At 48.0% G+C, this 16,763-nt stretch overlaps 1 protein-coding gene across 8 annotated transcripts in view; it reads right to left on the reverse strand.

Annotated features, from left to right (window-relative positions):
• LOC102560090 (rap1 GTPase-activating protein 1) overlaps window positions 1-16,153 on the reverse strand; it is a 113,711-nt gene extending 97,558 nt beyond the window's left edge. For 4 of the 8 annotated variants that reach the window (XM_059726822.1, XM_019500515.2, XM_014609240.3 and 1 more), the window contains exons 1-2: window positions 15,960-16,153; window positions 789-882 (exon numbers count right to left, since the gene is read on the reverse strand). The gene's annotated coding sequence lies outside the window, so the exon portion shown is untranslated. The remainder of the gene's footprint in view (window positions 1-788; window positions 883-15,959) is intronic. The other 4 variants (XR_009461964.1, XM_019500507.2, XM_059726823.1 and 1 more) reach the window with 2 other exon arrangements.
• Window positions 16,154-16,763: the final 610 nt, after the last annotated feature.

Here is a 16,763-nt window from a genome sequence, read left to right on the forward strand (position 1 = left end):
AAGAGGGAAGAATGTCTTAGGGCACATCTACATGTGCATCAATACGACTTTTCTAATGCACATTAAATTTAATGCCGCCAATGTGAGGTACTAAATTAATGCACAATAAGCTGCGCTACTGCAGTGCATTTGCACACTTTAGTGGCGCTTAATGCGCAGTGGACTATTTTATTGCACATTAGCATAATGTCATAGTTTTTTATGTCACACTTTAATGCACAGTAAAATAGTTTACTGAGCATTAAAGCGCATGTGTAGATGCACCCTTAGGGTGATATCTTTTATGGGAACAACTGTATACTTGGGATAGAGTTAGACAAGCTTTTGAATGCAAGGCAATCTTCTTCGGGTCATTTGACCAAGAATGTCACCTGCAGTGGCACTGGCCATGACAATGGTCAGTTCTCTTTCTTCAGGCCAAAACCTATTCTGTTGCTGAAGTCAGGATGGAGTCCCTCTCACTTCTGATGATGCAGTATAAAATAGCATGCCAAGAACACTGCTGTCACCTTGCAATTTGACCTGGTATGATGTGGTATACTGGTCCGTATGGAGCATTTATCTTTTTCTGGTGAACCAAGACAATGGCCTTTTCTGCTGCGTTAAAAAATGAGATTTTTAACTTAGATTGCCAAATTTTCGGACAGTAACAGGGGCACAAATGTGTACCCTGAACACCTGCACATGCCCAACTGTTGATCCAAGATGCACATTCCCTGACTCTCTCCCTGTTCCTCAGCTGATCAAGTCATACTCTTATCCTGGAGAAAGAAGATGCAACATCATACCTTGTGGTGAACAGCAGTATTAAGTGCAGTTGGGGAGTCTGGTGTAGGAGAGTCCAGTATGTCACTGATGCATTGCTCTACCTCATCAGACCGTCTGCAGAGACAAAAATAAAAGGAGACAATTCTCTTTAACCCTTATAACATCCAGGATACCAACATCTATATGTAGTTACTTGTCTACCCCTCTTTATCCAGAAGGTGGCCTGGCTTCTCACAGCTGCTGTTTCCACCTTTTTGACCCAAGAAGAGACATGAACAGTTCACCATTCACTGATCCCCAGCAGCCACCATGGATATATCCCACACCCATTCCTTGTTACTGGGTCTCTGACTCTTCATATGATCATCAGCTCCATCACAATTCCTGGCTTAGCTAAATGATCTCCCTTCTCTAGTTTTCTGCTTCTGTGAACAGGTAACAGCAGGAGGTAGGCAGGATTCACTGGGGGGTAAATGAAGTGAAGTGAGGGGAGTAAGTCCAGTGGTGGAGGCTGTGGGAATAGAATTTCCCCTGATAGTGAGATAATCTTGTGAAAAACCATCTGGTTCCCAGGAATCACACATCTGAAGATCAACTGGCATCTGAAGCATTAAAAGCCCCTGCAGTCTCTGGAGCCAGAACCTAAATACAGACCACTTGCCACAACCCTGATGTCAGTCCTATGACAGGGAATATCCCATAGCTACAGATAGTGAAGAAGCTGTCTACCCTGCAGAAGAAAAACAGGGGTCAGAGGGTGCGTCTACATGTGCAATTAATGCTATTTAGACTTGCTGCACAGTAATTTACTGTGTAGTAATCCAGCCCTGGGAAGGTATCTACACGTGCACCCAAAACATTATTATTACTGATAAAGTTAGTAAGAATCATATGGATTTCTGACTACAAGGCCTAGTGTTGCTAATCATTACAAATTTACCACAGTTTTGTGGTGCCTGGTACAGGTAGTCTCATGTTGGCATGAAAAGTGTAGCCTTTAAACAATTTTGAGAAAGAACCAAAAAAAGCATCCCTGATAATTATCTACATTCTGGAAAGGCATATTAAAGCACAGACCCAGAAGCCTAGATAGATTCTAGTTCCAGATCTTCCATTAATAGCAGTTAACATTTCTTTGGCATCCACAATTCTTATTATAAGCCAAAACTAGGTTGGACGGTATGTATAAGACAGGGAATATCATTTCACATATCTATGACTTTTCACAAAGTTACTTACAGGCAAAGCTGAAAACAGAACCTAGATTCCTTAGTAACAGAGACAGGTCTCAACCACTTTGAAGGCTGGGTAGATATGCACCCTTATAGATTAACTAGATACACAGGATGTATCTACACATGCATTAATGCGTTTTTTCTAATGTGCATTAAGTTTAGGACCTCCAAAATGAGGTACTAATTAAATGTGCATTAGGCTGCCCTAATGTGCAGTACTGAAAGCTCACATTTTTTAAGTTAGGCTTAATGCACAGTAACCTATTTTACTGTGCATTGGCATAATTGCATGGTTTTGTACATGATGCTTTAATACTAGGGTTGTCAACCGGGGGGTATGCATATCCCTAAGGATACTTAAAATGGTCCTAGGGGGTATACAGGCCTAATGTGGCCCATAAATGCTGCATGCATGTGCAAAGCTACAGCGCAGCACACAGGCAGTCATAACAGCAGCTGGGTCTGGCTGGTAAATATGTTGTGAGGAAAGGGGCCAGGGGAGGGGGGAGAGGGCAGATCAAGGCCCCAGCGGTGAAGGAGGGAGTGGGGCTAGAGCAGGGGCAGGGACTGCCCAGCTGAGGCAGGGTGCCGGACTGAGCTGCGTGCGGGGTGGCAACCACCACTGAGCATACCCCAAGAGGGCATAGGGGGCATGTGCCCCCGAATCTGCACAGGGAAGGGTGGGATGCCGCTGTGGGCTGGGGTCGGGTCTGCGCTGGGCTCTTCCCAGTGGGGGCTGGGCCAAGCTGCACTCTGGGCATGGGGTGGCAGTGCTGGGAGGGGGCTAAACGAGGGGCTGCAGCTACCCCAAAATTTGCCATAGCAACTCCCCCGATAGCCCCCTCCCAGCGCCGCCACCACCTGCCTCCAGCTCAGTGCGGACCAGCCCCCACTGGGAACAGCTTGGCACCAGCCCCAGTCTGCAGCAGCAACCCGCCTCGCCCCACGTGCAGATCCAGAGGCACATGACCCCCATGCCCTCCCAGGGGTGTGTGTAGTGGCGGGAGCCAGGGCAGAGTATGGGATAGAGCCACAGCTTGATTGGGGGGCGGGGGAAGGAGGGGGGCGTCTCCTGTCGCTACACGTACCCCCGGAGGGCATGGGGGCATGTGTCCCCAGATCTGCATGGGGCAGGGTGGGATGCCACTGTGCATTGGGGCTAGAGCAGTGCCGGGCTCTTCCCTGCACGGGCTGGGCTGGGCTGCACTCAGGGTAGGAGGCAGCAGCGCTGGGCAGGGTCTACAGGAGGACTGCGCCCACTCCAGAATTCACTGTAGAACCCCCCTAGGCTCCTCCCAGCGCCACTGCCACCCACCCCGAGTGTAGCATGGCCCAGCTCCTTCCAGGAAGAGCTCGACGCCAACCCCAGCTGGCAGTGGCAGCCCACCCTCCCCAACACAGATCTGGGGGCACATGGCTCCATGCCCTCCCAGGGGTGTGAGTAGCTGTGGGAGCCACCCCCTGTGCAGCTCATTCCTGCACCCCACCCCAGCGAGGCAGCCCCTGCTCCTGCCCCTGCCCCAGCCCCACTCCCTCCTCCACTGCTGGGCCAGCCCGCCCTGCCTTGTGCACAGATTAGGGGCACATGCCCCCATGACCTCCCGGGGTGCATGTTTTTTTGGTGCTTTTATCTAATAGGTGATTGAATTAGCTTTAACAAAAGTGCCAAAAAGACTTGATGAAGTGTCTGATCTATACAGATGCTACAGAACCAGGTTGAAGTAATGCATTGCTTCTTCTAGTAAAAAGCATTTTTTTGTTTGTTTGTTTGTTTGTTTGGGGTTTTTTTATGTCTGCAAGCAGCCTTAGTCTATAAGGCTAGGGACAGACATTCAAAAAGCCTAAGCCTGAATTGATTCAATCTTTGCAGGTTAGTCTAACTTGGCTAAGAAAACCCAGTTTATAATCATACAGACATCCAAAAAATGCAGGCACATGCCTGCAGTGACTCAGGCTAGAAGCCATGGGTGCTAGAGCAGCCCTCCCTTCCCTTCTGAGCTGAGGGGGGTGTTGCCAGGCTCCAGCAGGACACTCTGGTTAGGGAGGGGTTCCCCCCCCCTCCTTGCTAACAAAGCATTTATCAGCTCTGTTATCAGAATGTATCACTCCATCAGAAAACAAAGCCTCTCTCATTAGTTCAAGCCCTTCTTAAACAACTTGTTCCAAAGAAGGAATGGAGGGACATTACTAGCTATGTGTTGACTAGCTCCAAATAGCCCTAAGTAGACACAGTCCTGTCTGCCTTTGTCCTGTCTGTCACAGCATGGAGCATAGCCAGCATGTTGTCTGCTAGCTAATGCTGAGAGGTGTCTGTGTAAGGCAGAGTGGAGTGGGGAATCCCTGTTTAGCAAGGAGTGGTGAGGGAAGGGGAGGAGGGACGGAGGAAGCCAGGCAAGTGCCTACAGTCTCTGCCAGAGCTCCAGGGAGCAGAGGGGAGGGACCGGCTCTGCTGTGAAGCAGAAAGCCCTACCCAGCCCAGAGAGCATGCCGGGATGCTGGGGGAGTCTGGTTTAACTTTCATAGATTTCATAGACATTAGGGCTGGAAGGGACTCAGAAGATCATTGAGTCCAGCCCCCTGCCCCAGGGGCAGGAAGCCAGCAGGGATCATAGGATCCCATCAAGATAAACATCCAAATGTCTCTTGAAGGCGTTCAAAGTGGGTGCTTGAACAACCTCTGGTGGCAGTCTATTCCAATCTTTGCAGGCTCGGACAGTAAAAAAATTCTTCCTTATGTCCAGCCTGAAACGGTCATAGAGGAGTTTGTGACAGTTCGATCTTGTCATTCCTTGGGGTGCTCTGGTGAACAGAGGTTCCCCCAGATCCTGGTGAGCACCCCTGATAAACTTATAGGCGGCCACCAGATCACCCTTGAGCCTGTGCTTTTCCAGGCTGAAGAGTCCCATAGCTCTCAGCCTCTCATAAGGTCTGTTTTCTTGACCACTGATCATGCACGTGGCTCTCTGGACTCTCTCAAGCTTCTCCACATCCTTTTTGAATTGTGGGGTGCAAAACTGGACGTAGTACTCCAGTTGCAGCCTCACCAAGGCCGAGTACAACGGGAGAATACCGTCCTGGGATTTGCTTGAGAAGCATCTATAGATGCAAGCCAGCGTTTTGTTCGCTTTACTAGTTGCAGCATCGCGTTGAAGGCTCATGTTCATCTTGTGGTCAATCATGACCCCCAAGTCATTTTCGGGTTTTTCTTCTCAAGGTGGAGAACCTTGCATTTTTCGGTGTTAAACACCATCAGGTTCTCATCTGCCTATTTCCTCAGCCTGTCCAGGTCAGCCTGGATCACCCTCCTGTCCTCAGGTGTGGACTCTTTACCCCAAAGTTTGGTGTTATTGGTGAACTTGGCCAGTCTGCTTCTGATACCAATGTCCACATCATTAATGTTGAATAGTGTTGGCCCAAGGACAGAGCCTTGGGGGACCCACTGGTCACAGGGCACCATGATGATTGACTTCTGTCAACCACCACCCTCTGGGTCCAACCACGGAGCCAATTCCCCAGCCAGCAGATCGTGGTGAAGCTGAGGCCGCAGTTGGCCAGTTTTGCTAAGAGGTGATCATGGGATACCAGATCGAAGGCTTTTTTAAAGTCAAGATATATGACATCAATCTCTTCCCCCTTGTCCAGGTGATAGGTCACCGGGTTGTAAAAGGAAATAAGATTGGTCAAGCAAGATCTACACGCAACAAACCTGTGCTGGCTATCCCTCAGGATACTGCCATCGGCCTATCTGTTAAAAATGGTCTCTGATAATCTTTCTAGGACCTTCCCCTGGTCTGGGACAGACATACTGATTTGGGTCAAACTAATTTAAGTCTGATATGACATTCAACCAGGTTCATTTCATACCAGTTTCAGACATTTTCAAACTGGTTTATATGCACTGAACATCTTTTCTGTTACAGGTTTAAACCAGTTTCTGATCACTTAAACCAGTTTATGTGTAATGTCTGTCCCTAGCCTAAAGGTGCATATCTACCCTACCTTCTGACTGATTTTAGACTAACACAGCTAACTGCTTCTCTCATTCTCTTTGTCAAACAACTTTGCAGAAAGAGCATGCAAAATTAGGTGGTTCTAAAACACATGTTAACACAATGTAGCTTTGTATCACACTCTAGCAATAAGAACACATACAGAGGTTTATGACTCTCCTATTGCTTCCATGCCAAAAGATCCATAGCTATGTGTGATGGAGCCTCATGCTCTTACATCTAGCAATCCTGGGTTCATTCCCCACCCTGTAGTTATACAGTGCAACTTTATTGTAATAAAAGTGCATGGAAGTGTGAAAAGAAGTTAATTAAAAGAGGACATTCACTAGAAAAGGGTTAGTCCATTCACTGTACCATAGCTAAAAAATTGGTTCCTGCTACAGGGTTTATTAAAAGTGATAGTTTGTTATAAGCAGGTTTTGTTTCATGAGACTGTACCCTATTATGCTTTCCTCTAAAGACCAGAGTACACTCTTTTCACAGGGTCGAAAATTCTGATGCCCTGCATTCCACTGATGATTCGTTATTTGTATAACCTACTGGCATTATGCCGGTGGGTGTCTCTCTATATGTGTTGGTCAGCACAGAGTAACAGCATGCTTTACTCCAAGTGAAGAGCTGAAGGGGAAGAGGTTTGTTTTGTGCATCTGAAATGTGAAACTCTGGTATGATGGATATCATAACTGGTAAGGTTTGCTCCCTGGGTGGCATGGGGATCACATTCCATTAGCTCTGGTACCCTTGTTAACCTCACACCTGTCCTGTGGGATGCCACTGCTGCCAAGGGAGGCATTGGCATGGGCAGCATCTACTGAGTACAGGGACCCTCATGTGACCAACTACTATAGCCACCACCATTCACTACCACTGCCTGGTACTGCTGATTCCTGTTGACACCAACAATAAGCTACACTGAATTTGGCAGGGACAAAGGCAGTGGCTGCAGCAGGAGGCTGCAGTGGCTTCCTGCTGCTTACTGTGCCAGTACCTCCCCCCAACAGAAGTGGCATCTCCCACAGAAGATTGGGTACATCTGGCTTAGAGTGACTTCTATCCCTGTTCCCCACAGCCAAACCTGTAACTGGCCCTGACCCCAGTCCTTCCCAAGTGCTTCCAGCTGCAAGGGCTGTACTGGGACAATGAAGTGGCACCTCCTTTAATTCCATTCTGGCACTCCCTTTAAGTTGGATCCTGGGTTGTGCCTCAGTCACCCACCCCTAGTTGTGCCACTGATGCTTATAGAAGAAAAAATGGTACATTAGACTAAAGAGCCAGAAAGAATTGTTGGAATGTCTATATGAAAAGCATATTTATAAGTGAATTTAGTAGCTGTACTAATACTTATTTTATTTTTGCAATTTTGTGATTTTTGCTTAACAGGGACTGTCTATTTAAGAACAGGGTATGGGAAAAAAGTAGAGTTCAGTGTAAAACCAATATTTCACCTTTTTGTATACAGAACATCTACTCTGCTAATACAAGCTTCAAAAGGGTCAGAATTTAATTTAATAGAGTAATCTTCCCAGAAGTAAGACACATTCTAAAAGGTGTGATATTAGTTCATCAGTATGACTGAAGGCCTCAGAGGTCTGTAGATACACAAAGCTCTTGGGTCAGAGTCGATATCTTTTATTAGACCAACTAAATAGTAGCAAAAAATTCCTTTCTTTGCAAGCTTTTGGGCACATACACCTTTCATCAGGCTGAGGAGACTTCAAAGATTGTAAAAGTCCTCCTATTTAAAAAATAAACTCCATTTTGCACAGGGGAGGAAGAGGCTGGAAGTTTATTCGCCTGGGTATCTGAGAGTCCTTTTGTGGGAGTGTTGCTCTGTGATGTGCAGATGAGGCTGTCTTCTGCCCTGAAGGTGTCCAATATCAGAGGCAGCAAGGAGCTACAGAGCTGTTCACCATAATCTACCAGTTTTAATCCTGCCCAGCTCAGTAGAAAGTAAATATTATTCCCATTCCATGGCCATTTATTTAGTGGCTCTTATTTGAAATGAGTCGGAATGATTCCAGTTCTAGTGCTGTAAGCTCACTTTTTTTTCTTTGGTACTGGATTGAAAGCTCTGTTGGGCTGGGATTGTCCCTTACTTTGTGAACGTATGCCAAGCAGAATGGGGAGCTCAGTCTTATTTAGTCTTCTAGGCTAGGGACTGAAATGACACAGAAAGTGTTTAAAGTGATCAGAAACTGGTTTAAACCTGCAACAGAATAGAAGTTCAATGCACATAAACCAGTTTCAAAATGTCTGGACCTGGTTTAAGATAAACCTGGTTGAATGTAGTATCAGATTTAACAGATTTAGATCAAACCAATTTATGAAACTTCTGTCCCAGAACCCTTCGTGGTTCAAGTTAAATCAGAGTCACCCAGCATCCCAGCATTTTGCAGCCCTGGGCCAAGCTGTGTTGTCTGCTCCTGAGAGTAGGGCTAGCCCTGCCCCTCTGGCTCACTGGCCTCACTGATTGGCTCACTTTCCGCACCCCACCCTCCCCCGGCATACCACAGCTGGGGTCTGGGCCAGGGAGGAGGGGTTAAACTTCCCTTACCCCCAGCACAGAGCTACCCTGCCCTGCTTACTTAGTGCTGGCTGCGACTGTGGACTACAAATCCCAGAGGCACCTGGAAGTAGAAAGAGGAAGTGATGAGCACCCTGCAGAGTCTTGCTGTCATGAGTCTGGACTGCAAATCCCAGAAACCTTGGGGCAGCAGGAAGAGGAAGTGAACACACAGCCCATGCTGGCTATGTGTCAGAGAGCCATGCTCTAGTGCCCCTTGGCTTCTGGCTTGAGCCACTGCAGGCACGTGGCTGCATTTCCCGAATCAAAGGTGAATGTCTGTTCATTTGCTTATTTGTTCAATCTCAGCAGCTTAGACTAACCTGCAAAGACTGAATCAATTAAGCCTTGGGCTTTTTGACTGTCTGTACTTAGCCCTAGTGAGAGGTCTGCATCAAGGCCAAACTGCTCACTTGAACTTTGACAGAATTCTCAACATTTTGGATGCTGAGAAGTGAACGAATTTTATGGAGTTAAATGGAAAGTGGGACTTACCATGAGTCAGCTGGTCTGTGGTAACTTACTTTGTCCATTTTTATCTCAGGTTAACTAAATCAGGATATCTTACTCTAAGGATGATTCATTCAGAGATAAGCTGCCTCAGTTTAGCTTCCATTTGCAATAGGATAAGAGTGGACACATACTTTTCAAACAAATCACCTGCCTGGGCTTTGATAAACAAATTGCCTATCTCATGATCCTTAGGTATCTAACACATTAATTTTGTACTTTCAGGGTTCATAGAATCATAGAAAGAAGGACTGGAAGGGACTGTAAGATCATCAAGTCCGGTCACCTGCCAAGGGCAGGAGGTAATTGGACTCAAACAAACTCAACAAGGTGCTTGTCCAGTCTCCTTTTGAACACTGCCAGGGAAAGCAACTGCACCACCTCTGCTGGAAGTGTGTTCCAGATTCTAGTTACCCGTATGGAATCAAAGTTTTTCCTTACATCTAGCCTAAACTTTTCCTCGACTAGCCCATTGGACCTCATCCTCCCAGGGGGTGCTTTTCTGAAAAGCTGGTCTCCCAGATCCTGGTGTTCTCCCTTGACATATTTGTAGGCAGCTATCAAGTCAACCCTAAGCCTTCTTTTACTCAGACTGAACAAACCCAGATCCTAAAGTCTTTCTTCATAAGGCCTATCCCTCAGGTCCCTGATCATGCATGTGGCCCTTCTCTGCACCCTTCTGAGCTTGTCCACATCCTTCTTGAAGTGCAGTGCCCAGAACTGGGCACAGTACTCCAGCTGTGGCCTCACCAACACCGGATAGAGTGGGTGGAGCACTTCTCTGGATCTGTTGGCAACACATCTGCTGATGCATGCCAGAGTTCTACTTGCTCTGTTGGCAACTTCATTACACTGATGGCTCATATTCATCCTCAGGTCAAGTGTCACCCCCAGGTTCCTTTCAGATGCAGTGCCAGTTAGTGGAACACTACCCATCATATAGATATGGTGAGGGTTCTTCCTACCCAGATGAACGACCTGGCACTTGTGCCTGTTGAACCTTATCTAATTGCATTCAGCCCATAGGACCAGCCTGTCAAGGTTGTCCTGGATCTTTCTCCTGTCCTTGGATGTGCCTGCTTATCCCCACAGCTTGGTATCATCCACAAACTTAATCACTGTGCTTTTTACTCCCTCATCCAGGTCATTGATAAATTTGTTAAAGAGCACGGGCCCAAGCACTGAGCCCTGGGGGACCCACTGGAAATGGCCCTCCAGGATGAAGCCACCCCATCAATTACCACTCGTTGGGATTGGCCACTAAGTCAGTTGCCAACCCACCTCACTGTAGCCTGGTCTAGGCCAGTACTCTTCAACTTAATTGAGAGGATTTAATGGGAAACAATATCAAAGGCCTTGATGAAATCTAGGTAGATGATGTCCACCTCCTGTCCCATGTCCAGCTGGTTAGTTATTTTATGTGTTTATAGTCCTCTATTCAGACTGTAGATTACCATCCTGCTGACAAAGAAAAACAACTCCAGAGGTTAGAGGAAGAAATTAAAAAAAAAACTTCGATCACTCAAACTGAATTGTCATGAAATGGTTACATGGAAGAAGCAGAGGGCAAGAGAAGGAGTAAAGGTTTTGGAGTGTTATTAAAATTTGCTGAAAGCCACTTAAATTCATGCCATTTTTTATTCAGAGAAGTATCTTTAGCTCTACATTTTCACTGTTTTTAAACAGGAAAATCTGGGGTCTCTGTAAGGCACACGTGGTTGGAATTATTCTCACCCTCTGCTGAATATGTTATAAAAAGGCAATTGTAACCTGCAGTATGCCCTACTATTTCAGCTCTACCAACATTTAGGGACCTACCAAAATTGGGGCGGATGGCTCCCACTTTTGTGGTCTGAGTGCAGCATCAGTCACCATTTTTATGGCAGAGCATAGCAGGCCCCCCCATGCCTCTGATTAGCCAAGAAGCCAATGGAGATTGGTCAATCTTCAGGAGGGGTGGGAGTTCCAGGGCCCCATAGCCAACCAGAGGCATGAGGAAGGGCGTGCCAGGGTCCTCTGCAAAAATCTCCCTGACTCTCCTCCCTTCTCCCTCCCCTCCATGCTTCAGGATGCCAGGGCTTCCTGCCGTTTTCTGTTTGCAGCTCCCTTTTTTTCCCCCCTGCTGGCTGTTTTCATGCTTTTTTGTGGTCCCCACGTTTTTTTGTGGGGACCAGATTTTTTCACAGGGACCCTACCAATTTTGCAGTCTCTGTGAAAATTGCAATATCGTGATTTCATTAGGTATCTACCAGTACTGCTACATCCTGTCATATAGCCCCACTGCTGCTTCAGTTCTGGGCTCCCAACACACCTCTCCTGTACCATTCCTGTCTGCAGCTACAGGACTAGCAATCTGTCAGCAAACATTTGTTTTAGTAAAGCCAGCATACTGACTTTGACAGGTTCCATAAACCCTTTAATTCATTATCCACAAGTGTTCATAAGGGGGATTTTTACTGTCTAAAAAAAAAGGTGTTCCACATCCTTGCACTAATATCTTCCTGAGGGTGCAAGATAGAAACATGTGTTTAGCCATTTTCTAAATACTTCATAGTGTGAAAGCCATCCAGGAAGCAGAAGGAAAACTGTGAGACTTATACAACTAAGCACATAACCATTCATAGCAAATTACAATTCATATAAACATCATGGCCCTGTCCAGATGAATGACCCTTGTGTTGAAGTATGATCACAGGAACTACTGTCTGAAGTATTTAGAAGAATCAGCCAGTTCATAAAAACCAGTCTCAGTGTAATTCACCATCAGAAAATAGTTCTAACATGAGTAAATAAAATGTTTGCTGTGAATCATTAGCCTTGAGACACAGCAGCTCCTGCGTTCTAGCCTGGGCCTCTTCTCAGCCCGGCCCTGCCAATCATGCTCTTCGAGGGTATTCATTGCGCTTATGCCCTTGCCCTAATAATAACACTGGGGTATGTAGGAGCTGGGGTTTTGAATTCCCCACCACTGTCACACATTGATTTCTGAACTCCAAGAGAAAGAGAGGGCAAGACAGAAGCAGAGACAGTGAGCATGAGTGACTGCCATGGATAAAGCCAATATTATGTCAGTCCTTTATTTAGGATTTTCTCTAATTGTCTCTGTCTCATCCTTGCAACTCAGGAACATGTGGGAAAGTAAACCAACCAGCTGTCACTAAACTGCCTAGACTTTTACTCCAAGACCTCTCATTTAATCCATACTGAGAGTGTTTCACTTTAATGTGCAGAAGACTATTTTACTGTGCATTAAAGCATCATGTAAAAAATCCCCATGCCATTATGCTAATGCACAGTGAAATAGTCTACAGTGCATAAAGTGTCACTAAGAAAGTGTGCAAATGTGCTACTGCACATTAGCATAGCCAAATGTGCATACATTTAGTACCTCACATTGGCGGTACTATATTTAATACACATTAGAAAAGGCACATTAATGCACATATAGACGTGCCCACTGAGCTGCTTCCCTGTGCTGCAGATGGAAGGAGAAGCTGTGTTTTGCCCTTCATATCCTGGAAGGAGAGAATACCAAGAAAAAAACAATCTAGCATACCCCACCCTAGCCAACTCTCCACTCAGATCTCAGGAAGCCTTCTTCCTCCTTAAGAAGAGAAAGTAGTCCCAGCATCAGAGAGATGGAAATCAGGCTGGCATGCTGGGGCAGGGATATGGCTGTAAATTGTTTCCCTTGTCTAGTTTTAGTTTCTACCACCATAATCTCACCGACAAACAGGAAGAAGCTGTGGCAACAAAGTAGCAAAGGGGCATGCAGGGGAGCTAGGGCTAATAGAGGTACATACCCTACATAGGTTCCAAATGTGAAACTGCGCTTCCGGGAAAACATTCTTCACTCTTCTGTCTTGTTAAAGGCAGGCTTATGTCTTTCTTGTTCCCGGGCTTCTTTCCTTTCCTACTGTCTTGTGGTGGAGAAGGGCGCAGCCTCACGTCCCCATCTCCAGAGAGCACAAGCTTCATCCTGCACCCCCACAAAGCCCAGCCCCCATGTGCTTCCTTCTCCAGAGATGCACTTCAAATGAAAGAATGAAAAGAGCTGCTCACAGCTAAGACCGGGCCTAAACTGCACGATAGCAGGAAGCTCCTGGGGTGAGACTGCTGGGTACCCGATAAGCAAGGGAACGGCAGACAGAAAGAAAGCAAAAGAGCAAGTGAAAGATGGAGAAAAGGGAGACTGGAAGGGAATAAGAGTTAATTCATGGAGGGGGAAAAGGAGTGCCCCCTTCTCTTGGCTTGGTGAGTTCAGCATACCCGGATCACCCTTCCTCTGGGCTGGAGACTCTCAGGTGGAAACAGCAAAAGGAGCTGATGACCAACTCAGGAATTTCAGGGATTTTCTGCTAGTGGAAGTGAAACAGTACCTGAGGGAGGAAGGACCACTATTGCCCCCCATCTAGAGTAAGATTTGTCCTCAAGTTGCCTTCTATAGGAAGGGTCACCCATACTTGCAATCCCCCAGTGCTGCCTATTCCCTAGTGGTAGAAAGACAGGAGACGCTGACCCCTTCCAGGGCTGCCCTCTGCTCAGGTAATTAAAACATAAGGAGAGATTTGCCACACACTCTCCCTTGTGAAACATCTTGCTGCTTTAAGAGGCTTCTTGCTGGGGAGGGTGGGAGTGTTATTGCATCAGCATAGAGTCTCCATCTTGACAGAAATTCGAGTTGGGAACATGACCCCTACTGCCTGGTTGTGACCCAGCTATTTGAGGACATGAAACCCTTTCAGATACATTTCTTCCTCGATCCCCTTTCTCTTTCCTTGGCTGAATCCCATTACTGCAAGAAGCTGTAATCTTACTTCACTGCATAGCATGAAGACCTGTAACTCTGTATGTGCATCATTGCCTAGGTCAAGCAGAGATCTCCCTGCAAGCTCCTTCCAAGTATCTGGTATATAGTAATGCCCATGAGAGATCCTCAGATGGGTTAATCACTTGCATTTGTAAACAACTCAAAACTTCACCAGTCTTCACTGCCCCAGTATATCAACAATCCACAAATCCCTTTTAACAGCTGCTGTCCCTTTACTTGCAACCAAACCAGTAGCTTGTTTATGTGTCTATACATTAAATATAAGCATTCCCCTTGACTACATGTCTGTCTGTATTTAGCTGTATTAATAAGCAAGTTTTAGTATGAATTCTTAAATATTACAGTGCCTTATTCTGTATTTATGGGTTGGAATCCACACACAGTCGTTGCGTATATGTATTTACTGTGAATGTCACAGTATGTTTTAGGGGTCGTTTTTCCTGTCAGCCTATGAGCTCTCCCATTTTCTTTGTCTACCGTAATCCTATGTACGAATTCTTTTAGGCATTTTAGGTTTTTGGTAGTGTTGGAGCATTGCCGAAGCTGCGATGATGCAGGAAATATGTGAGAAGCAAGGTTTCTGGCAGTATGTTTTATTGGACCAATTGTGTATTTGGGACGGATGTTAGCCAAACTTTCTAGCAAACCATTATGTGTGTTTCAGTCCATTTATTATCGGTGCCTTTCAGATATGTGCATTACTGTTTCCTTTTCCATGTTTTTTCTTAAGATGCTTGTTCCTATCAGGACTGTTTAGGAATCACTCTGACACCCTGATCTCTGTACAAGTCGTTGCTCGAATGTCTGATGGGAGATACTAGCTTCACAGAAGGGAATGTGAGCACATCCACAGAACCCAGCAACGCACAGGCACAACAGTGGGAACATCACAACACACCTTTAGACTGTGACCTCTTCTGGTCAGAAACTCTCTCTTTGTGTATAATTACAAAGGCGCAATAATAAATACTAACCACAGGTGCGCATACAATTCCCACACATGCACAGCCAACCAGGGCTGTGCACAGCCACACTCATAGATTTATAGATTCATAAATGTTAGGGTCGGAAGGGTAGGTCATCGAGTCCGACCCCCTGCCCTGGGCACGAAAGAGCGCTGAGGTCAGATGACCCCTGCCAGGTGCTTGTCCAGTCTCCTCTTGAAGACCCCCAGGGTAGGGGAGAGCGCCTCCTCCCTTGGAAGCCTGTTCCAGATTCTGGCAACCATGGGTGACTGGTGCCACCTTAGTCAAGGGGGGGCATGTGCCCCCCCAGCAACCAGCCAGTGACCAGGAGGGGTGAGGGGATCTTCGGGGGGGGGGCAATCACAAGACGGCTGATTGCTACAGCTGCTTCCAGAAGTGGCTGCAGCAGCTTCTGGGAGTGCAACAGCAACCCACACCTCAGTTGGCACCCTGGGGGGGGGGCACCAGCACTCCTGCCTGCCCCCCCTGCCCATCTCCTAAGTGGCAAGCGCAGCTGGTCAGGGGGTGCACGTGCACCCCCTACCCATCGCCACTGCTGGCAACCCTTTTGGCGAAGAAGTTTTTTCTAATGTCCAACCTAAACCGGCTCTCCGTCAATTTGTGGCCATTGTGTCGAGTTACTCCAGGGGGTGCCCTAGTCAGTAGAGCCTCTCCGATTCCCTGCTGCCCTGCCCTGATGCATTCATAGGGAGCACAAGATCACCTCGCAGCCTCCTCTTGGGAAGCAGAAGGCTGAGAGGTGCAGGCAGGTCCCGGATCCTGAGCCGGTGCCAGAGGCGCGCAGCTGGTGGCTCTCACAGCTCTGAGGGGTGAGGGGGACGAGGCTCGGGAGTCCCCACCCCAGCCTGGCCCTCCCTAGCTGATTCCCTCTCCAGACAGCCTGCCCCCCGCGCACCGCATGCCGCCACAATGTCTGGAGCCCCTTCCCCGGGGGCTCCGCTTCCTGCACGAGCCGCATGGAGGACCTGCGCCGCCGCCGCCCTCCCCCCGGCCTCGCAGCCCGTTTAATTGGCGTCGCGGGAGAGAGGAGAATGAAAAGCAGGTCGGCTCCCCTACCTGCGCCGGCCTTTCTCATCCTCGGCTGGCGAGCGGATGGAGACCCAAGCGTCCAGCTGCTCCCGCCCGCGCTCCCCTCTCCTCCCACTATCAATTATTCAAGCAGGCTGCAGTGTCCTTTCCCTCCTCCTGCCTCCTTCCCCCTCTTCTCCGCTGCTCCCGCCGGCGTTGCCGTCCCACTCGGGACCGACGCGCTCGTGGCTGGGGGACGGGGCGGCGGCGCTCCCGCAGCCCCCCGCTCGGCACACACTGCCCCCTGCCAGCCCAGCAGAGGTGACCTTCACCGACAGAGAGCTTTTTTCCCCCTTCTTCTTTTGGTTGGTAGCTTTTGGTGGCTTCAAGGGCATTGCTGTGGCCCGCCGAGTCATAGTGCAATGAGTATTATAGGGGTACACTAAGCTGGGTCACAGGGATCGGTGGTATAGGTCCGGAGAGGAAAGGAAGGTGCTCTCAGTGGGTGTGGGAAGGGTTAAGATACACCATTATGCAGTCTGTGTCATCTTCTGATCAGTGGCCATGCATAAGGGGTGCACACAGGTGCACGTACACGCCCTACGAAAATGTCAGCGGTGCCTACGGGGGGTCGCCGTTTGCCACCCCCACCACCAACACCGGCATCAGCGTCTGTGGGCTGTCAGCGATTGCCGCTGGCTGCCACCAACACTGCCAGCAGTGTCTCTGGGTAGTGCCAACCCCTCGCCACCCCTCCCCGCTAATCGCCACCACACTCCCAGTGCTGCCGTGCCCACCCCCCCCACCCCCCCAGCTGCCAGGGGCACGTGTCGTTCATGATTCTGATGCTGG

Source organism: Alligator mississippiensis, chromosome 4, assembly GCF_030867095.1.
Source record: "Alligator mississippiensis isolate rAllMis1 chromosome 4, rAllMis1, whole genome shotgun sequence".
NCBI classification, from domain to species: domain Eukaryota; kingdom Metazoa; phylum Chordata; order Crocodylia; family Alligatoridae; genus Alligator; species Alligator mississippiensis.